We start from the raw sequence: 24,407 nt of genomic DNA on the forward strand, positions 1-24,407 counted from the left end.
TTCCTTCCTTCCTTCCTTCTTTCCTTCTTTCCTTCCTTCCTTTCTTTTTTGCATTTATTTGTCTAATTTTCTTAGCACCATTTATTGAAGAGACGGACTTTACCCCATTGTACATTCTTGCCTCTTTTGTTATATATTAAGTGAGAGAATAGGCATAGATTAATTTCTGGACTCTATTCTGTTCCATTGATCAGTATATCTATTTTTCTGTTTTTGCGCTAGTACCCTGCTGTTTTGATTACGGTAGCATTGTAGCATAGTTTGATATCAGGTAGTGCTGTACCTCAAACTTTGTTCTTCTTTCTCAAGATTGCTGTGGCTATTCAGGGTCTTTTATGGTTCCATAAATATTTTAGAATTATTCATTCAAGCTTTTTGAAAAATGCCATTGGTTTTTTGATAAGGATTGCATTGAATCTATATATTGCTTTGGGTAGTATGGCCATTTTAATGATGTTGAATCTTCTTATTCATGAGCATGGTATGTGCTTCCATTCATTTGTATCTTCCTCAGTTTAGTTTTTCAATGACTTAAACTTTTCAGAGAACAGATTTTTTTGCCTTCTTGGTTAATTTGATTCTCAAGTATTTTATTGTTTTCGATGCAATTGTAAATGGGATTGTTTTCTTAATTTCTCTTTCTGAAAGTTCATCATTGGTGTATAAAAATGCCACTAACTTCTAAATATTAATTTTATATTCTGCTACTTTAATAAATTCATTGACCAGTTCTGTTTTTTTTTTTTTTGGTAGAATCTTCAGGGTTCTCTCCATATAGTATCATGTCATTGACAAATAATGAGAGTTTTACATCTTCCTTTCCAATTCAGATACATTTTATTTCTCTTTCTTGTCTTATTGCTGTGGCTAAGACTTCCAATACAATGTTGAAGAGGAGTAGTGAAAGTGGGCATGCTTGTCTTGTTTCTGATCTTAAGGAAAACACTTTTAGCCTTTCTCCACTGAGTATGGTATTAGCTCTAAGTTTGTCATATGTAGCATTTATTATATTGAGTTATGTTCCTTCTATTCTCATTTTGCTGAGAATTTTTATCAAAAATGGATGTTGGATTTTGTTGAACGCTTTTTCTGCATTATTGATATGATCATATGCTTTTAATCTTTCAATTTGTTAATGTGGTATATCACATTAATTGGTTTGTGGATAGTGTATCAACCTTACCTTTCAGGAATAAATCCAACTCGGTCATGGTGTAAGATATTTTTAATATAATGCTGAATTCAGTTTGCTAAAATTTTGTTGAGGATTTTTGCATAAATGTTGATAAGCAATATTGGCCTATAGTATTCTTTTTTTTGCAAAGTCTTTGTCTGGTTTTGGAATCAAGGTTATGGTAGCCTCATAAAAGGAGTTAGGGAGACTTCTCTCTTCTTGAATTTTTTCTAATAGTTTGAGAATAATAAGTGTTATTATTTTTTTTTTTTTTTTGAATGTTTGGTAAAATTCACCTGTGAAGCCATTTGGTCCAGGAGTTTTGTTTTTTGGGAGGTTTTTGATTACTAATTCAATTTCATTGGTGGTAATAGGTCAGTTCAGATTTTCTGTTTCTTTTTGACTCAGTTTTGGGAAATTGTATGTTTCTAGGAATGTATCCATTTCTTCTAGATTGTCCTGTTTGTTGGCATATAATTGCTCATAGTATTTTCTTATGACCCATTATATTTCTGTGGAGTCCATGGTTATTTCTCCTCTTTCATTTCTGATTTTATTTATTCGAGTCCTCTCTTTTCCCTGATGAGTCTGGCTAAGGGTCTGTCAATTTTGTTTATCCTTTCAAAGAACCAGCTCACGGTTTTATTAATCTTTTGTATTGTTTTCCTAGACTCTATTTCATTTCCACTCTGATCTTTATTATTTCCTTCCTTCTACTCACTTTGGGCTTTGCTCGCTGTTTTTTTCTTTTTTTCTAGTTCTTTGAAGTGTAAAGTTAGATTGTTTACTTGAGCTTTATCTTGTTTCTTGAGGTAGACTTGTATTGCTATGAAGTTACCTCTTAAGACTGCTTTCACTGTGTCCCATAGGCTTTGAGTTGTTGTGTTTTCATTTTCATTTGTATCTAAGTATCTTTTGATTTCTTCCTTGATCTCATTGATAACTCATTCATTGTTTAGTAAAATGTTATTTAGCCTCTATATGTTTGTGTATTTTCTAGGTTTTTTTTTCTTGTAGTCAATTTCTAGTTTCATACCGTTATGATTGGAGAAGATAGTTAATATCATTTCAGTCTTTTTAAATTTATAGAGACTTGTTTTATCCTAACATGTGGTCTATCCTGGAAAATATTCCATATGCACTTGAGAAGAATGTACATTTTGCTGCTTTAGGGTAAAATGCTCTGAAAATATCTATTAAATCCATCTGATCTAGTGTATCTTTTAGGCCCACTGTTTCCTAGTTGATTCTTTGCCTGGAAGATCCTTCCATTGGTGTCAAGGGGGTGTTAAAGTCTCCTACTATGATTGTATTATTATTGATCTCTTCTTTTATGTCAGTCAATAATTGCTTTATGTATGTAGGTGTTCCTATGTTGAGTGCCTATATGTTTACTAGGGTTATGACCTCTTGATTTATCTATCTCTTTATCATTAGGTAATGCTCTTCTCAGTTTCTTATCATAGCCTTTATTTTAAAGTCTATTTTGTCTCATATAAATATTGCTACCCTGGATTTTTTAAATTTCCATTTAGATAAAATATCTTTTTCCATCCCTTTACTTTCAGATGGTGAGTGTCATTTGATCTGAAGTGGGTGTCTTGTAAACAACATATACATGAGTCTTGCTTTCTTATCCATTTGGCCACCCTATGTCTTTTGATTGGAGCATTTAATCCATTTATGTTGGTTGTGATTATTGATAGGTACGTAGTTACTGTTATTTTATTATTCGTATTTTTTTTACTTTTCTTTTTTTTTTAACCCTTCTTTTTTAAAGAAGTCAGTTTAATACTGGCTTGTTGGTGCTGAATTCCTTAAGCTTTTCCCTGTCTGAGAAGCTCTTTATCTCGCCTTCTATTTTAATCAAAAGCCTTGCTGAGTAGAATCTTCATGGTTGTAGATTCTTGTTTTCATAACTTTGAATATTTCTTGCCAGTCTCTTCTGGCCTGCAAAGTTTCTATTGAAAAATCAGCAGGAATTCTTACCCTCATAAGTAACTAGCTGTCTTTCTCTTGCTGCTTTTAAGATTCCCTCTTTGTTTTTGACCTTTGGCATTTTAATTATTATGTGTCTTGGTATGGGTCTGTTTGAGTTCCTCTTGTTTGGGACTCTTTGTGCTTCCTGATCTTGGATGTCTAATTTCTTTGCAAGGTTAGGAAAATTTTCTGTCATTATTTCTTCAAATAGATTATCAATCCTTTACTCTCTCTCTTCTCCTTCAGGTACTCCTTTGATGCGGATATTTTTATGCTTCATGTTGTCCCAGAGGTCTCTTAAACCATCTTCATTTTTTAATTCTTTGTTGTTTTTGTTGTTGTTGTTGTTGTTGTTCTGACTGGATGTTTTCTGCTACCTTGTTTTCCAGTTTGCTGACCTGATCTTCTGCTTCATCTAATATACTGTTGAACCCTTCTAGTGTATTCTTCATTTCAATTATTATAGTCTTCATTTCTGTCTGGTTCTTTTTATGATTTCTATGTCCTTTTTTATGCTTACTATCTCTCTGTTGAGGTTCTCATTGCGCTTATCCATTCTCTCCCTCAGTTTGTTGAGCATCCTTATTTTGAACTCTATCTCTGGTAGGTTGCTTGCCTCCATTTCATTTAGCTTATTTTCTGGAATTTTCTCCTGTTGTTTCATTTGTGGTATGTTTCTTTGTTTTCTCATTTTATTAGCCTCTCCTGTGTTCATTTATATGTGTCAAGAGTATTTGTTTCATCTCTCAGCCTTGGCCAGATAGCCTTATGTTGAAGGTGTCCTGTGTGGCCCAGTGGCGCACTCTCCCTGATCACCTGTGCTGGAGGCTCTGGACATGATCTTTGTGTGGGTTGTATGTGATCTTCTGTTGTTGCTAAGCTTTTATTGGTGTATGTATATCAGTAGATGGGATTAAAGTTTAGGCTGACTAATTGTGGGAATTAGCTATTCCCACAGGGTATGTGTTGCTATGTGGGGGATGATCCTCCTGAGTGAGATTTTCCCTAGCAGGCTTGAGTACTTGTTGAGACCACCCTTTGTATATACCACTTATGGGACTAGTCTGGAGTTGCTCTGTTGTGGTCTAGTGCCAGCCTCCATGTGCATTGGTTTTGTGGCCCCTTGAGAAAGGCTCTCCAGTAGGCCAAGATCAGCTGCTGCCTTTGATTAGTCAGGGCTACCTGGTGGGAGCTATGAAGTGATCTGCAGATGTTTGTTTCCTATGCTAGATCTATAGGTAAGTGGAAGAGACAATACTGTAGACTGCGGTCCTATTATCCCCTGTCCCTGACCTACAGCAGTTTAATAGAAGGTCCAGTGCTTCTCAAGGCCTGACGCTGCCTGTCAATTACCCCTAAGTCTCTGGAACTGGAAGAACCTCTGGGTGATATGCATATTACATGGTGCAGAGACCCTGGGAGTCTCCTGGATCTACTGAGAAAATTTCCCCGCTGCCATTGCAGTGTCAATTTACATGACAGGGCTGTCTCTGTGGCTCCCCATACAAGCTCCAACTGTAGCAAGGCCAGCTGCTGCCCACCTTGGGTTTGCAAACAACTGAGCTGTTTAAGAATTACTGAAGCACGTGGGTGTGGATTTGTGGCTCGCTGCTGTATGCCATATGAACCGAGGGTTGTTGTTTGCTGTTGAATTTGTGACCCAAGGAAAGTACAGAATGTGACTGGATTATCTGAGAGCAGGCTTGCCACAGGTAATTTGTGGGTTAGGTGGGGCATTGTCTGTGAGGCACAAGGCCATCAGGCCTCCTCAGCACTAGATTTGCTGCCAGCTCTGGGACTGAGGGCTCCCCACAAAGTCAGATATCACTGTGTGACCTAGTGATGTCTCTGATGGGCCCACAAAATCCCTGAGATATGCCCAAGTGATATTGTATCTCATGCTGGCAGCAGTGATCTTCCCATCATTGTATTCCCTGAACTTTGCTCACTTTGCTGGCTGAGGTCTATTGACTGCACAGAATGTGCCACCCTAGGGCAGGGACAGCTGCCTGTCTGTGTGCTGCAGGCACTGTGTGGGTTGGATGGGCAAGATCTCAGGGAGTCAAGGGCCATCAGGCCAGTGGCCTCAGTTTTCTGCAATTTCTGTGTCTGCGTGTTCCCGCAGTAGTCACAGATCACAGGGAGAAAAGCTGCTATCTGAGGCGGTCCCACAGACCCCTGAGATTCCCCACATGATATTGCAGCTCTTGCAGGCAGCAGAGGTCTGCCTGCTAACTGATTTCCCCACAATGTGATCACTGTGCTAGTCAAAGTTAGTTGCCTATGCGGATTGTGAGACTGGCGGCGGGGAGGAAGGAGGGATCCGGCAGTGGTGGTTGTCTGTTAATGGACCACCTGGGGCAATTTGTGGGTAGGGTGGGGTGGGGTCTCAGGGACGCAATAGCAGTCAGATCAATACAACCTCAGTCTTGCTTCAACTTCAGTAACCATTCTGCATTCCCACAAAAGTCATAAATCAATGCAAGACTAGTTGCCATCTGGGACTGGCCTACAGATCCCCAAGACCCACCCAAGTTTGTGTTGTCAGAAGCGGTCTGCCTGAAATGGTCTCCGAAATGTGCCCTCACAGCATGGGCTGCCCACTGTGAATGTTTGGCCCCTGAAACGGTTCAGGGCTTGGCAGCCGCTCAGCAACAAAAGCCCCGGGCAATCTGCAGGTTGGGTAAAGTGGTCCAATCTCAGGCCAGTGAGGGCTTCCAAATGGCCATGTGGGAGGGATGTGCACAGGAAAGCTGGCACCATCTGTAGATTGCTGCATAGGGGGCCCAACTAAGGCACAGTGGTGTCTGCCTGTTCAGCCTTCATTCTGGAGCCAGGCAGTGCAGTCTTACCCCGTATGGATTCAGCACGAGCCTCTGACACATCACCAGTGCCCTGGGAGCATCCGCAGGTGAGAGAGCCTGTGCATAGACCTTTCAAAGGGGTGTCTAGAATTTTGGTCTCCTTCTGTCTCACTCAGATGGCTAGAATCTCCTCTGATTTTTACAGTCAGTTTGGGGGAACTCCTCTTCCCAGGGCTGGAGAGCCCCCAAATGAGACTGGAAACTCTCTTTCTTTAAAGAAAGCCTCTGCTACTTTGCTCTTCTTTCTGGGTTTTCTACAACACCTGTGGGAGCAGGTCCAGCCTGATTCACAACTTTGCCCCTCCTACCAGCTTCAATGTGGCTTCTTTTTTATATTATCAGACATACGTGTCTGATATTATCAGACATACGTGTCTGATAATATATGATCAGCTGGACTTCAGATGATTCTCCACATTGATTATTTTATAATTTGGTTGTAATTTCAATGCAGACCTGAGAGGAGATGAACCCTGCTTTTATCTAGTTCACCATCTTCCTACGACTTCCCTTTTTTTGCTTTTAAACTAAAATTTCAGGCGACAATCTTCTCTTCTCCCCATTCTCAAATATAAGCCTAGCACTAGTGAAACTAACCCAATACTTTACTGGTCTTTGAGAGTATGATTTGATTTGGTGATGGTGGTGACAGTGGGGTTTCATTCCAGAGCTGAGAGGTCTGATGTGTTCAAAGTATCTTTTGAGTGAACTAGTTCAGGGACTGTTCTAAGGACCAGCTAATATTCACACCATGGTTTTTTTGGATTGAGATGAGAATCTACAAATCAGAATCTACAGTATCAGAATGAGAAATGGAAAAAGCTTTGCAAGGTATTTCTTGTCTAACACATTTTACTACCATAGACAGTTGTACATATAAAACTCTATGCCCTCTGTTTAAATAAGAACCATTATATAATACTAAACAGTTTCCTAAAGTGACCGTCCATCACTATCGAGGTATGGTCCAGTTTTGCTATACTCAGAACATTTTATTTTAATTTTTTAAAATTAAAATCTTTCTGATACATGAATTTATTAAACCAATCATTTATCTAACAGGCACTGATATGTTAAGTGCCTACAGTGGCCACAATACTAAACTGAGCACTGAAGAGAATACAAAAGCAGTAAAGGAATAGTCTTAGTCCTTGAAGAGTATATTATATTGAGTGCACAAGAAAGTAATTCATTCAGTGACTAGAGAACAATGCAGCACAGTGCAGTAGAAGTATGATACTTTTGAGAGAGATAACACATGCTCTGGGAAGGAGAGAAGCTTTATGGAATGCAACCAGTCTTGAATCGACTTTTGAAAGATGTGTTGGAATTAAATTTGTAGAAAAAAAAGAGAGTTTAGGAGAAACATCTTAACTTTTGTGCAGACTATATAGAAATTTAAGATTCCATTTCTTTCTCCCTCAGAGGCTGCTCCTATCCAAGTTGTAAGGACCATCCTATCTGTTTTATAAGCCATATTCTCCATGCTTTCCCAACCACCCTGGCTTCTATTATTCATATTGACAGAGCTTTGTTCTGGCTGTTCTCCAAACAGGACCCCATCTATGAGGTGTAGATTAGGTGCAATAGCAGGAACTGGCTCCATGGCAAAGGCTCTATGACTGCCCACGTTGCCTTTCCTTCATGGTGGGCAGTACTTGTGTCACTGCTGTGGTGATATGAAATCTGACATTGCCTCAGCAGTGTAGGGGAGAAGGAGGAAGAGGAGGAGGTCTGTGGTGTTTTGTTTTTTTCCCTCCGTTCTTCCCTGCCAATGCAGCAAAGAATTATAGGTGGGTGAGATTTAGAAAAAGTAAGATTTATTGACAGTACATTTTAGAGGGAGATGGGCCATGCTAAGGAAGGCTTCAGCCCTGTGGAATTTGGGAGGTGAAGAGATAAGACAGTACTCCCCAAAAGGGAGGAGCAGATTTTCAACAAGGAGCACTGTAACAATGCAGAAACAGGAATGACCATTTATATTTGGGCCTTGATCGGAGATCTTAGATGATCCATATGTGAGGTCACCTTCACTGACAATTGGATCTTAGATGATCCATATGTGAGGTCACCTTCACTGCTATTAATGCTTTGTGTACTGTGGATGTGCTTACCCAGAATTCAGTCTGTTATAATTAGATTCATGAACTTCCAGGCATAGTCATAATATTATAATGATGGTGTAATGAGGCTGAAGTTATGGGCAGTACTTTCTGCATATGGCTTTGTAGTGGTTTAGCCAGCAGCTTTTATGTGCTCTAGGATTTGGGATAATTTATAACCCTTAAAGGCAGGTGTTTCTGGGAAGTCCTAAGAAAGGTCTTCAAGGCGAGTTTCTATCGTTACACAGCTGGGCCTTTGCTCCTGTTGCTCATACCTGAATAACTACCTAACAGTAGACTGGGGTTTACCCTTACTTTTATCTCCTTCGATGAAATGCCAGTAAACTTAGGGAGCAGAGTTCTCCCATTATTGATCATGGTGCTTACTAATAGCTGCATAACATCTGGTGGTCAATATCAGTAATTTCTTCAACCTTGTGGACAGCTTCCTTTAAGCTAATGTTCATAAGAATTTTATAACCAAAACTGGTGTTGCTTCTCATATATCATGCTTCATATCAGCTTAAATGCCACTTCCTCATGGATATATCTTCCCTGGCAGATCCACGTAATCTCTTTTTCTATTCTCAACTGTGGTTCTTCAATCGTGATCTGTAATTATGTATTTACCTGCGTGGTCATCAGATTAGTGTTTGACTCTCCCACTAGAATGTAAACTCCATGAGTCAGGAACCTAATTTGTTTTGTTCACTACTATATACCAAGACCCTAGCCTATGTGCAAAAATAAATGTTTGATGGTTGGATGAATAAATTTAAAAATAAAGCATGAGTGGGTAGAGATACATGGTTTTAAAAATTAAGACACCTAGGGTCTCCTTGGGATTCTTATTATAGGTAGGGTGGTTTCCTGCCTGCTGGCTTTGAAATCATCCATAGGATCTCCAAGAAAGCAGTTGAGAGAGAATGCCTGCTGTTACAGTCTAGAGAAAAGGCATCCCTTGTCCTCTGTATGAACTCAGTAGACACTTGGAACTGTCATCCCAGCTGTTTTAGAGGAGCTGCCTTGTCTGTGATTACATGCTGTGTGCCTCTAGCATTGCCACAGGAATCCATCTTACTGCAATGTGGATTTTCCATTAGGAATGGGAAAATCAGTTCAGAAAATCAGATTTAGTTATAGTATATTTCCAGAGGAGAATAAATTTCTTCTTACTTCATGTTTTCAGTTTCTTACTGACTTTTGACATTCTGGATACAAAATGATAACAATAACAGCAACTAAGTTTTATAAAGACAGGCACATATCTGTTCCAAATGACTATGTATGTCATTTCATTTAATCTTTGTAACAGCCCTATGGAGTAGATATCACTGTATTTATATGTTCATTTGATAGAGGAGTTATAGAGGGATATATCAGAACAAACAAGTAATAGAGCTGGCATTTGAACTATTGAGTTTTGCATTCCTTACACTGCCTCCTATTATAGGCTAATATTTATTTGAATGCTGCTCCTGTATCAGACCCATATATATAGCTCATATGTGTTTTCTTATCTAGTGTTACAATTATTAGTGAATAAATTATTATGTCGATGTTACAAGTGATGGCACTGAGGCTCAGAGAGGTTAGGGAACTTACTCAAGATCATACAGCTAGTTATTGGCACAACAAGAATCAAACTTTGATCAGCTCACTCTAAAGGCCATGTTTCTAGCCATTGCATATTTTTTTTATTTACACGATCCCAGAAATGCCCTATGTGGACCATTCATTGTGACCATATTGTGAGACTAGTTAATTGTGTGCCATGCAAATGGCCCATCAAAACTGCAGAAGAAAGTTGACAAGTTTTTCTCTCATTATACAATAGCCTTTTTCTCCCTATACCTGGGAAAGGAGAAGTGTTCTTTAGTCAGCCCTGTACCATCAGACTGACCTGTTTTCCCCAACTGGAAATACTGACATTTCTAATACTAGCACACTTCTGGTAAATGAGCTGCTTCAGTTTTCAGCCTTTTCATTTGAATTGCTTCTGGTATTGCACAGGGAGAAGAAGAACTGGGGCAGGTATCCCCTTCTGTTTATTTCAGTCAAAACTCTATCTTTGTACCAATGAAAAGTAAGGGAATTTAAATGATCCAAGTCAGTTTTTATAGTAAATTCATTACGTATTTGCTTGGGGAAATATAAACTGTAGTTAAGTTTCTGCAAACTAGAGCCCCCCTGCCCCCCGCCCCAATTTGTCCTCATTGATCTTGACCCACTCTATCCATCCATGCATTGTCCATGTGCTAGCCTAGGAGATGTGCCCAAATTCCCCCACCCCTCTACATTTCCATATTCTATATTCCTCTCTGAGTTGGTTTGGCTTCTGTCTTCATCTAATTCTGTATGAGCTCAAGCTTAGTCTGATCTCTTTAAACTTTAATTTGTAAGTGCTCTTGTCAGTACCTGGGCTTTAACTTTCTCCTGCAGCTTTTTATTTAATTAACCCTTTTGACTCCTGCCTTCCCCTGTTGCCTAAGGTGGAATCTTGTGCCCTAATCTCAACTCTTCCAAGTTCAATTTCTTCCTTTAGCTACCAGGGTCAATCCTGAGATCCAGTTAGTTTTACAGACTGTTTTATCACACTTAAAATCAGCAATACAACTTGGCTCAATCCTTAATAGCAGGATTTTTTCTCTCTCACTCTAATAGCAGAAGTATTTCAGTCTTAAAGATGAAGAAACAAAATAATGCTTTTATACTTTCATTTACTAGAAAGAATTTAAATACAAACATCTGAATGAAATAGGTGGCCCTGAAACAGATTTGAATACATACACTTTATCACAATGACAATATCGATGGATATTAGGAATACTGTTAATTGAAGGGGAAACAAAACCCTCAAGTTATATTATTATCTCACAAAATGCACCAAAACAAATTTCAGGTAGATTACATGCAAAAATTTTTCACATAAAATAACTTGAAGACAATATAGGTAAATATTTAATTTTAAGTGAAAAGAATTTCAAAATAGAAACGCATTTGATGATATCACAAGGGAAAATATCAATAAATTTGTATTTATAGAATACAAAGTTCTATAAACTAAAAAAATCACCAACAACTTAGTAAAACCATTTCCAATAGTTGACAGAGGGGATTATACATTTTTATGTATATAAGATAGACTTATGTATGTATGCATCTTATAAATCAATAAGAAAAACAACAGCAACACAGTAGATAAAATGGAAAATGACACAAACAGGTACTTAATGAAATAAAAAGAATAAATTGCTAATGAATTCTTAAAATACCAGTTGAATCTTACTAGAATTCAAAGAGATACAAATTAAACAGCACTGGGAAAGAAGTAGTAGATATTAAAATAAACAAAACTCAAGGCAAGTGAGACTACAGAGAAATGAGAATTTCCTCCACTAGCTAAGTATGTAAATTAGCAAAAACTTTCTAGAAAGCAATTTAGCAAGATATTAAAAAAATGAAAACACTTTGATCCAATAATTCCACTCCTAATCTGTATTAAGGTAAATATCAAATAATTATGTAAAAAGATATCTATTACAACTTTATATATAATACAAATCCTAAATGTCTAATACTGAGGAAATAATTAAATAACATTTTTTAAATAGAATATTATACAATGTTTTAAAATATGTTTGAAGGATATTTAAATACCTAAAATGCTTCTGATGTGATGTTAATAGGAGGATAGGAAGCAATATTATTTAAATTATAGTTCAAATTTTATAAAAAATACACGAATATATTAATATACAAACACTCACATATGTAAAATACTAGAGGGAAATATATAAAACTACCAAAATTGTTCTATTTAATTATTATTATGAATAATTTTAATTGCCATCTTGATATTTTTATTTTTTTCTAAAATTTTTGTAGCAAACATGTGCTACTATTATAATCAGGAAAAGTAATAAACATTATTAAAATATATATGACTGCATTACTTGAATTTTTTACGAGTGTCTGTTAAGCATTAGAGAACAGAGGTAAAAAGGAAGTTTTCTTCTTTCCTTCACTTGTAATATCAGAGATAGAGTAACTAGTTTGGGAAGCAAGGGACATGAATCAACAGGGAATCCTAGTGAGTTCTCATATCACGCAGTGCCAGAGGAAATAAAGACAGAAATTAAAAGGGGTGGTTGTGGTGAACATTAAACCAGATGAAAATGCTACTGAGATCTGTTTCTCTCTGAGAAATTTCTGGATCCAGACATTTCTGATCTCATGAACCAGCTCTCCTAAAAAATATTCCAGATGGAAAACAAATATTCTGATTTTTAAATTCTAGTTTTTCTAACAAAGCACTTATCTCCTAGTATTGTAATTGCAGTCTCTTACACACTAGCCTGTAAGCTTTGATCGGGTAAGAACCAGATCTGTATGGTAGAGTCATGTTCAGTAATATTTGCTGAATAAATGCATGAGTGAATAGACTTGGAAACAACTAGAGAAAAGAAGGTAGCCTTTGTAGCTGCTTCCCACTATTATGTTTTGTTTCTGGCCGTAAATTTTACTTGACCCTGTGGATCATTTCTCTTTTTCTCTCAGAGTCCACCCATAGTAGACTTAGTTTTGTTGGCCATTCAATCCAACTTTGTACTGAAAATCAGAATTGATGAGGATCTAATGGAAAAAAGAAAAAAAGATGAGAGGTAATTGAGAGCAGTGGTCAAGAGGGTGGGCTCAGGCATTAAATTGCCTGGGTGTGAAATTTGGCTCTGCCATGTGCTAGCTCTGTGATCTTGGGCAGGTAACTTGAACTCTGTGCTTTAGTTTCTTCATCTGTAAAACAGTAATAATGACAATAGTATGTACTTCATAGGGATGGTGTGAAGATTAAGTGGTTATTAGACATAGAACACTCAGCACATTGCCTGCCACAGTAGAAATGCTATAGAAGTAGTAGCTATTATTATTTTTCATTCTCTAAAGATCAGCAGACATCCTCTTCAGTTGATCATAGCTATTGACTTAGTTTTTTTGTTTGTTTATTTCTATAAGCCTCCCAATAATTTTACACAAATCATGCATAGATAATAAATTTGATGTCTTCATAAAGCTTGATGCTTCATAGCAATTATTTTAAGTTCTCTCACTTGTTTCTAATTTCATTAGTTAATAATCTAGTTAATAATCATCATGACAAAGTAATAAAAATGTTCCTTTAAAAATACTTCGAATATTGCAGATGTCAAATACCAATTACCACAAAACTTTATTATAAAACTTGCAATATTTTTCTCATTTAACACTTTGCAATTATTTTTATTTCATAATTTAAAATTTTTTGTTTCTAGATTCTAAGCTCTTTGAGGGCAGATTTTTTCCCCTACATTTCCCACCTATTCACACACCTCTTCATAAATATTTTACTGACATACGAATATTTATTTAATGAATAATTAGATCTTTTCTCCTTTTATTCCAAACATTGGGGACAATGAGTAGTGATAGTCATACCTTTTAGCAGAGATGTCTGTGACATACTGCTAGATTTCTTTTTGTAATTTCATCTGGGAACTTTTAATCCTTATTTTCCATCCTTAAACAATGGCATCTGCAACTAAGAGAGGATCCACTGGAGGACTGTCTTGTGATGACCAATTTACTTGACATACCCTTTCCAGTAGAAATGACTGCTGATAGTCCCCCTATATAATTATACACACAGTGAGGTGCTGGACTATATTAATCTATTGTGTTTTACACTGAATAATGTGTTAAAAATTTTTTAAAAAGTATTATCGCTATATAATAATAACAATAACTTTCTGTTATGTAATGCTAATTTGTAAAGTGCCCTATATATATTATCTCATTTACTCTGTACAATAAGTTTGTATTTTTATAGCTACTTTATATATAGAAATCTGAGGATTGGGAGGAAAAAGGGTTAACCAGTACATGCCATGTGCTTTGCATACATTACCTCATTTGACCTCATAGTAGTTCCAAAGTAAGCAGTAATATTTCTATTTTAGTAACACAAATCTAAAGTTTAGAGATGCTAACTTGTATATGATACAATTGATTTGTCTGGCAACAAAACCAATGCTATTTCCACTATATCAGTGGTTGATTAATTACATTGTAATGTCATTTAGTAGAGTCTACTCCTTATAACTAAAATCACTGTGTTTTTTTCTCCCAGCTTTACTGAGGTATAATTAACAAATAAAAATTGTATATATTTAAGATGTACAATGTGATGATTTGATAAATGCATACATTGAGGGTTACCACAATCAAGCTAATTAACATATCCATCACATCACATAGTTACCATTTGTATGTGTATGTGTGTATAGTAAGAATACTTAGATTCACTTTCTTAATAAATTGCAAATAAACAATATTTGTTAACAATATTGTTAACTATAGTCACCATGCTGTACATTAGACACTCCTAACTTATTCATCTTATACATGGAAGTTTATACCATTTGACTAAACTCTCCCCAATTCCCTCCCCCGCCAGAACTTGCAACCATCATTCTCTCAGCTCTGAGTTCTTCAAGTCACTGTTTGTTCACCTCCAGTTACATTAAGATCTGGACATACACATGATTCTAGAGAATATCACAGGAGAGCCTCAAACTTTGTTTTTCCAGTCCTCTGTCACTGGGGATAAACATGGAGAATGTAGACACAATGTTGCATTACTATCTGTCACTGTTTACATTGTCTCAAATCAAATCAATGATTTGAGATGGGGCTGAATTTATTAGCATTCTTATTATTTCCCTGTCTTATTTTTCCTAAACCTAATTTCTCTATGCAGAATGCCCTAGAAAACTAAGATAACAAATATGGCAGTTTGGCTGGCTTAGGAAGTGGAAGGCAAAGTTGTTTTTCCAAAATTTCAAAAAGTGACTAGACCTGTGGAGGTGTGAGTACACTACAGGGAATCTTGTGAAAAAAATAGTAAGCAAAATAATCCGATCTTTAAATCTAATTCCCTGCTTGGAAGGTAGAAATGCCAGTCTTCACTTTTGGGTCAGGGAGTCACTGCTCAATATGCTAAGAGAATTCATTTTCCTTGTGCATTTTCCCTTTCAAGTCACGTTTTACTGCTGTAGTTACTCAGCGAATTAATAGGTATAGAAATGCAAAGCTCTTTTCTTATTACATTCTATCGATCTGATTGCAGTGTCATTAATTGAAAGACTAGGAAAATGTGATGGATAGTTTAACTCAAGATTCTACATTCATTTTGGCCTAGATCTTTTGGAAGAAACCTGTATGAAACTGACTGAAAGAAGCCTTTTGGTCTGATGCGAATAATTTTTCTTTTGTCAATTCTTGTGAGAACATTCAGTCCTAGTGAGATTTACAATGTGAAACTGCTAACTGTTTCTATTCTTAAAGAAAAATCAAAACTTAGAATGCCTTCTTGTAGAGCTAGAAATAATCTGCTTTGTAACTATCTTTTATAGATTACATACATATGACATTTTAAAGAAAATAATTCTGGCAGAAACAAATTCTGATTTAAAAATAGGAATGTAGATATTTTGCTCTTCATTTTAACTAATTTCATTTGAAATATTGTGGTTGCAAAACATATTCATTCGTTACTATTACTTCTACCTCATTTGAGTGGTATGTGAAACTTTAGAGAGATTGGTATGTGGTTAAGGATTATTTACTTCGAGGTTTTTTTTTTTGGAGGGGGGGATTGTTTGACCTACTATCTCTTGAATTTCCCCCATACGTTTAAATTAACTTGAGAATTTTGTATATGTAAAGATAAGCTCCCATACATATTTAAAGTATACTCTAATATGAAAATTTAAAAGAATTTTTAAAAATATTTTAATCCTCTATGTGACAGGAAAATTCCAGATTATGTTTAATTTGTTGGTGAAGGCTGAGTTTGTTTTCTTTCTTTCTAGTTATATATTAGTGAGCTGGGCTATTTTTCTGTTGTGTTTATTATTTTAAAAATTTGAAACTTGAAGTGAATGGAAGGAATACTCAAATTTAAAGCATATCTAAATGACATAACACATTATTTATCTCTTGCTTTTATTAAACATTGTTGTTTGGATAAGTTTAGATATTTAGTTTCATGTTACTAATACATGTCCTGCCAAATAATTTTTAACCTTAGTCTATGGTGTTTGAATTGCCTTCTTCAAGGTGTGATTTCTTCTCCTGGCCATGCTTTTGGATAGTAGAATAAGTCATTGTAGAAAGATTGGAAGTGAGAAAATTGACTTACAGATGACTTTCTTTTGGAACACATCTTAAAATATATTTAATGCTTTTTGAGTGCAGCGACAATGGATAATGGTTTAGGGTCTGCCTAACCGCCCTTTGTTTTAGTGAGAAATGTGAACTGCTTCCTCTGATCATCAGCTACTCTCAGAGTGAAAAAGAGGCTGCTCCAACGTTAGGAAATAAATGCTGTTGGTAAGTGCACAGGCTGCCTTACCCTTGATATTATGTCTAAAAATACATCTACAGAGAGGCAGGCATATGCTCGCGCCTTGGTGTGAAGGAGTTTTCGCCTTTTTCTTGCTATACACATCTAAATTCTGAAGTGAGGAGTTAAATTATTCCAGAAGCCCTACCAGTTTTTGATTTGCCATTGTCTCTGTTTCTTCGCTGTCTTTGAATGGGACTCCCGGTGCAGAGATTTCACAGGTGCTGATGAGGTTCGTGACTTGATGATGGCGCCTGCTCGTTTCTGTTGCATTCTGTCTGAGGCATGCATTTTTTTTTTTTTTTCCTTTTTGGGAGGCAGAGAGCACTGCCCAGAGGTTGCACTTGGCACATTACTACTCCGCTGTCAGTGCTGTGGCTGTTATTTCCCTCTTCAAGAGCCAAGGAGCCAACAGGACGGTGGGTCACCTCGACAGCTATTTAGCACCATTTCCTATCTCCTCTCAACATGGTTAGGATTTCTTTTCCTTCCTTCCTTCCTTCCTTCCTTCCTTCCTTCCTTCCTTCCTTCCTTCCTTCCTTCCTTCCTTCCTTCCTTCCTCCCTCCCTTCCTTCCTGATGGGGTTTGATGGTGTGGGCGGGGTGGGGGGCGCGGGGGAGACGTTGAGCCTCCCTCTCTGCCTTTTCCTGAGAGGGAATTGCTTTATTCTGATTTCTAACATATGAAAGATTGCTTACTAGACTCTCACCTGACCAGCCCCCTCACCTCACTCCCACCCCCTGCCCCAGTCCCTGTAACTCAGTTTTTAGGCTTTCTCGTTGGGGTTTTCTCTTTGAATGTCATCTACATATTTCTCAGCTGCTATAGTTACCTCACAGGTTAACAGGGGTAAAATTATTGTTTGAACCATTTTGTCTAGGAAGAAAGAAAACAAATTGCTCTTTAGAGAGATAGTCCCAAGAAGAGGAATAAGTAACAGAGAGAAATAAGGTGATACAGCATGGCTGTAAAACACACGTCTTCGGGTGAAACTGTGTCTTATTTACAGAGTTAGAGAAAGATGTTAATCTTCAGGATATTAGCCATACCTTATTTGAAAATAATTTAAATTCTTACAAGAAGCGCTGAGGAAAGAAATGCAGCTTTTTATGTACCAGGAAAAAAAGGATAAAATCACAGATAACATCAGATACCAAGTAGACCATTCCCTTTGAAATTATCCATATTTAAAAGTGATTAAAATCAACTGTGACTTATCTCTCCCTCTTTCTTATATGTTTAAGTTAACAGTATTTTGATGTCCTTGAAAACTAAAAGGCAAAACATTGTTTTTCAATAGGGTTGAGTTTTTGGAAGTTTCTGCAAAATAGATAAAATAATTCTTTGTATTGTTTCAGATGGTTAGCACAGATTAAATCTAATGCAAATTACCACAGATATAACCGATATAAACTGGTACTCACATGTGCAGTTAAAACACGCACACTCCTCTCTCTCTCTCTCTCTCTCCAAAACAAATCTATCCAATGTTACCCAAAATCCAGAGTTGAATTTAAACCAAAATAAATTTATCTATCATAGAGGAGAATTAATCTTCTTATATGTTTTTCTATAGCTGAATAGTTCCCTCTTTTTATCATTATTTTATTAGTTTCTTTCATAAAAGCCACTGAAATTGACAAAGAACTCTACCATATACTCAATTTAAGTTCTAGCGGCAGTCAATTAAAAGGGAACATTGATCAAATGTGTCATAATTTCTTATTTGCCACCAGATATTTCTTTTCAGTTCAACTTAATGTATTTTATTTCTAATGATGCCATAGAAACATGTATGCCTATAGACACTCACTACCTAATTATGCAGCTGGATACATTAATAACTTGTGATATCACATAGATATGAGAGTTAAACAGAAAAACAAACAGGAAAAGGTGCAGTTATTTGTAGCCAGCAAGTTGAATGCTGCATTTTTAGGTGCTGGAATATTTGTATGTTTTTCCATCTTTGTTCTTTCAGAGGTGTTGAGGATCTCAGCTCTTGCTGACTAATTGATCATTGTAGTAACTGTTATAGACTCCTTAGATTAGAAATGCATGCAGATGTGGATCTCGATTCAAATACTAAGGAACATACACTCTCACTTACTCAGGCAGAAAGTCTTCATACGTTAGAGGTGTGATGGAGATTGCAGGACATAAAACAGGAAAGAGAGAGAGATGCGGCAGGAAGCGGGTTGGGGGTGGGGGGAGAGAGAGAGAGAGAGAGAGAGAGAGAGAGAGAGAGAGAGAGAGAGAGAGATGGCTGGCAGCAAGTATACCCCTGCAAATAGTTCTAAAATGCATTTGCAAATGCAGAAGCCTTCAGAACCATCCAACAATTCAGACGCCCTTTTTATTTCTTCTCTGCGGATGCCTCCATCCAGACTATTCCCAAAACAAACAAACAAAAACAAAACAGAAAAAAAAAAAAACAAAAAAATGGAAAAGGTGAGAGCCCTGCCATCTTAGCTCAGAATTCACCTGATTCCCTTTTTTCCTCCCTGCCTCGTATTCCTCAGTCTATTGTTCCCCCATCGGATGGCAGTCACCTTTGCTCTTGAATGGAAGTGTCACAGCAGCAGCAGAAAGAGGGTGTTAAGGGAAGGCATTGTCAATGCCACAGTTGTCTATTGTTTCTTAGCTTTCGCTGCTCTGCTTTTTTTTTTTTCTGGCTCTTTTTTATTAGTGGCCTCTGTCCAGGAGGAGAGAGAAAATTGCAAGAGTTCATAGAGTGAAGTTTTTTGTTTGTTTGTTTGTTTGTTTGTTTTTTATTGGACACTATTTTGATAAACTGTTAAGCAATATAGTCCACAAAATTAAGAAATACAGCAAGAGTGGAGGGTCCTGGTGGGAGAATGTTGGAGGTAGAGGGAGGCTTTGGAGATCGCTCTAGTTTAGATGCCAAAGGCAGTTTCTTTGCAGGGACTCTTGTGGTGATATTTGTTTTCTGCTGCATTTTCAGTTTTAAAACATCATGAGAAAAGTCTCGTTAAACTGTTAAGCTTTCCTTTTGTTTATTTATTTTTTTGACTTGACAACTAGATGAAAGTTTTAAGAAAGGACAAATCTAATGTTTGTGATTTGCTCAAATGTTGAAATCAGTTCAGCCTGATTCCTGATTGTCTTTAATGCTTTTTTTTTTTTTTTTCCAGATAATCTAAGCTTGCATATAAATGTGTGTGGTAACTTTTCAAAGTACATTATAAAAAAGTGATCTTTGTAAATGTTTGTGTGGCTATAAATCTTGAGATTGTGTTATTTTGCACTTTCACCTTAGCTGTTCTTTCATGTGACATTTATGCACAAGTGATTATTTTCTTTAAACAGGCCAACTCTGATGATTCCTAAAGTCTTGAAGGTTATAGATTCACATTTTCAAAATAGATTTTTAAGAAAGTATTTCGAATGGGCATTTGACATAAGCATGAAAATGCTAGAATTTTTTGCCAACAACTTTAACTTTTAAAATCTGTATTTTTTCAAATAAATAAAAGTGATTAAAACTGATTCCACATAGAAAGAATTAGGGGCAGATTAAATTTAAACTCCATATTTAAATAACTTTTTGCCAAAAAAAACCACACTTATACATTTTATTAACTTAATTTTAGCTTAGGAAAATCACATATCTATAATTGGTTTGCCATAGTTTTCTTTCTTCTAAATATTGTACTGTCTATAATTATCTAGAAAAAAAATTATTCTAAATTGATCATTTGTTTTTCTCAAACCATCTAACTTCTGGCACGACCCTATGACTCTTCAGTGTCATCAGAATTTGCTAAATATTTCAGTATTTCAATTATAGAATGTATTTTAAGTCAAAGGGGGATATATCTGCATACAGAGGAAGAAATTTTTTTTTTCTTTCTTTCAAGAAGCCATTCTATTTTATAACACATGCTGGTGGGTTGATATTCAATATGAGCTCTTGGTTTCAAAATAATGATTTTAGTCTGTCTTTGAATGTAGGATAGAATAACTTTTGGGTTTCATAGGAAAACACCCTAAACTGAAAGTCTTAGATCTCCATGTATATGAACAACTACTCTGCACCCTGCAAATCCTTTTCATTCTCATTGCCTTGATTTAAGGGACTTGGGTTCAATCGCCCTGCCTCCTTTTGTCAAGGGACATTTTGAAATGTCTGTAGAAAGCAAACTTCTTGAAGAAATGCAGAGAGGGCCATGGTTTGAATGAAAATCTGAATTTAATTGCAGCCCCCATGGAAGTCTACTGTTTAATTTCCAGCACACATCTGCATGACCCTTATAGCAACCCTAGGCCAGGAATTGTGAGCAAAGTAAGTTAATCTGTGATAAAGTTACATATCTTTTGCCAAAGAACTGGGATTGATTCAAAAGTCACATTTAAATTAACGTTTCCAGAGCCTCTGTGTGTGGAAAAGTTGATATTGTAAAGTTCAGAGCATTTTGAGCAGAGAGAAATGGAGAGCCCTATCCTCTCACCAACTCGACTTTGGTAAAGGGTAAAATGGAAGGGAAATGGCTTAAATATTACAAGCCTGGCTAGTATTTTCACTTTAAAATGCTAAAGACAGAGAGATTGATGAAAGGCTCAGGATCTCTATAATTGAAGTAGAATAAACCAGTTCCTTTTGCACTTCAGATCAGTGTAATTCTGCAAGGAGATGGAAGAAACGCTCATACCAATGAGAGAATAGACTTGGAGAGAAACCCCATGCCTGGGCCCCTGCAGATATTTCATTTCTGCTGGATTAATTTAAAAAGAACAACAGATCTTGTGGCCAAGGTCAATCATTAGACATTTTAAATATTTTATACAACTGTCTTTAGTTGTTTCAGTAGATAATAAAACTTGCAAATCATATATAATACCTTGAGCATTTCTTGAAAAGGGACTTACCTCGCCTCTAATATTTTACATATCAAACATGATGTGGTCAAAATATTATCTGTGGCTTAAATTTTCAAGGCCCTAAAAATATAAACATCTTAACAAAAAAAAAGAAAAATAGCAACATTTGGCAAGAACAACTTATCAAGAATCAAGCAAAAGATCACATGTATGTGTATATAGAAGATAAAAAAGGATGTATCTATTCTAGTTCTTTTTACCCACATGCCCTCAGGCTGATTTTAAATAATCACTAAAATGACAGTGTATGGCCAAAAACACTAAACTCACTTTTACTCCCCTCATTAACTGAAAATATTTTATTTTTTAAAAAGCATATGCTTCATTGAGACTCTACAATTCAGTAGCAGGCACATCTTTCAGGGTTATCACTTTATAAACACTTTTGGATTTCCTTTTTTCTCCTCCCAATTGAGAGGACAAATTTGAGTTGCCCCTTTCTGAGTGAATCTAACACTTTCTCTACCTGTTTGAGACCTTCAGAAATAAAATGCTCATTTAATTTCCTTTGTGATTTAGGGATCCTGATATTCATAAGAAGTGTGAAACATATTAGTAAAATGAAGACTTTGTGTACTACTAATCAACCAGTACAACAAACTATTCTTGTGATATTTAAGAAAGCAAACAGAAAGCTCCTAATGGTTGTTAAATTAGCAAAGATGTGGCTATGATATGATGTTTCAAGTTCAAGCAGTTAGGATTTTAAAATAAGCAAATGTAAAAAATGAGGATACCATCTACAGAGGATGCTTTGATTAAGCTCTATTTTCTCTGCAGATTTATTTTTTTGGGTGGGGTTGGGAGGTAGGAGCTATTCCATCTACATATACTCTTGTTAGGCCAACTGCAGATGTTTAGGATTTTCTTGAAAAATAATTATATTATTTGACAATTGGTGTTTTAAGCACAGCATATGACACCCAAGAATATTCTAAGAGAAGTTGTGTGGTAATCCAGGTCTGGATTTTTTTCACAGTATTCATTTAATGTGAAATTCTATGTATAAGAAATAATGATGCTTTGGAGAAAATTTCCCTTCACTTCTCTTCTCTGAGCATTGATCTGGAAGGGTGAGAAGAGAATATGTAAAATGCCTATGTCAGAACTTGTAACAAGAAAGTTTGTGGAGAGTATTAAAATGAATATCTCGGGTTAGCTACTCTTCAAAAAGTTAACAATTCTGTAATGAGTCTCTAATATTCTTCCTTTGACTAATCCCCATCCTTTGCATCCTCTTGCTCCCAAACGTTGGTAAGGTGGAACTAAAATAAAATCCAACAAGAAACAACAGTGCCATTACCCCTGGGAAAACCAGGTTATCCAAGCATAAATCAAGAACTCATAGAATAAATGTAATTTTTGTTCAACCTCTTGAAGGAAATAGGTTATTATTATTTTTACTGCAAATCCTTTTTTAAAAAGCTAAAATCATTTTACCGTTACAATCACTTTGGTTTTATACTCTTGAAAGGGTGATTTTTCTTTCTCATATACATGAGGGAACATTGATAATCAAAGGGAATTTTGGCTTATCTGAGGTTAAGAAACACATGGTGCTGAATCATATACTGAGATGAAGACCTAAGCTTCCCAGCTCAGCATCTTGTGCCAGCATGCATCACTTTGCGAAATTACACTTGAGATCTCAGAGGAATTCGGTTGTGGCTCTGGGTTGGTTACTGGGACCCAATATCTAGACACCCTAAACAGCTCATAATTGAAAGGGAAAGTTATTTCATAGTGATGCACTTTTTTGGTTTTAGGGACCCATTTTCTGATAGGGAGAATCAACCTTTTTGCACATTTGAGACATTTTTTAATGATTTTGAACTTTCTTTTCATGTAAAGCTTTGACGAAGTAGGACATATAGACATTAGGATGGGTAATATGAAAGTGTTGAAACTTCTCAAAATGTTTGGTCTTTTTCACTAATTGCTAATCTGAGAAATGATCTAAAATGGGACCTCAAATTTGCAGAGTGGTGATTTTAAGTGGGATCTGTCCTTTCCCAATCAGGACTAGTTATTTTGGATATTTCACATCACTTAATTTTATACCAATGAGTTTTGGTTGTGTAGATGATCAGTCAAAAACATTAAAGCCCAGACCAATCTTTTTTCTAATATCAGATTTTATAAGACTAATTTGGACTGTTGACTCAATATTTGACTTCATTTTATTCTTCTTGATGAAGCCCTACAATTTTGCATTTCAGTGATCACACAAATGACTTCGCAGCAAAAAAAAAAAAAAAAAAAAAAAAAATGTATCCTAAATCATAGAATTTTAGAGTAATCGTGATTATGGGAACTTTTAAGTAAAATTATAAAATTTGAATTAAAGATCACCAATATTGCATGTCCTTTATCTTAAATAAGAAGTGCTAGGTCATTACTTTCTGTCTTCCAATAATTTTATACATAGACCTACGTGAAAGAAACTAAAACTTTTCTATATCTTTTCTATTGTGATATGTTATGATAACAACCATGCTTTCTGTCCTTCCTCCCAGTTGATGTGCTATGATTGATGTTGAGCTTGTTCTTTTTATTTAACTTGAGTTAATATGATTTTCCAGCTTCCAGAAAAACTATCTCCTCATTGATTGCTCAGTAGCTAACATAACAATTTAGAGTGTGGTGTCAGATAAATTGTGCCAAGCATTCAAAAATGATTGGATGACTTATAAACTCGTATAAAGATATTTGTGTTATTGTATTTAAACTACAGAAAAAGAGAGCGTTTGTCATGTTTATACTTTTTAAAAACATGGTAATTATTATTACTGATTAAAATGAAACATACCACACTTTTCTTCATAACTTTTATTTTTGATAATAATGTAAAATTGTGTTTATTTCTCTAAATATCCTGACATTTTAGTTTATTTTAAAAAAAACCAAAATCTTCAAGCTCTTCAATTATGGAAAAGTAATGTTAT

The sequence above is a fragment of the Pteropus vampyrus genome, unplaced genomic scaffold (assembly GCF_000151845.1).
Source record: "Pteropus vampyrus isolate Shadow unplaced genomic scaffold, Pvam_2.0 Scaffold528, whole genome shotgun sequence".
Classification (NCBI taxonomy): domain Eukaryota; kingdom Metazoa; phylum Chordata; class Mammalia; order Chiroptera; family Pteropodidae; genus Pteropus; species Pteropus vampyrus.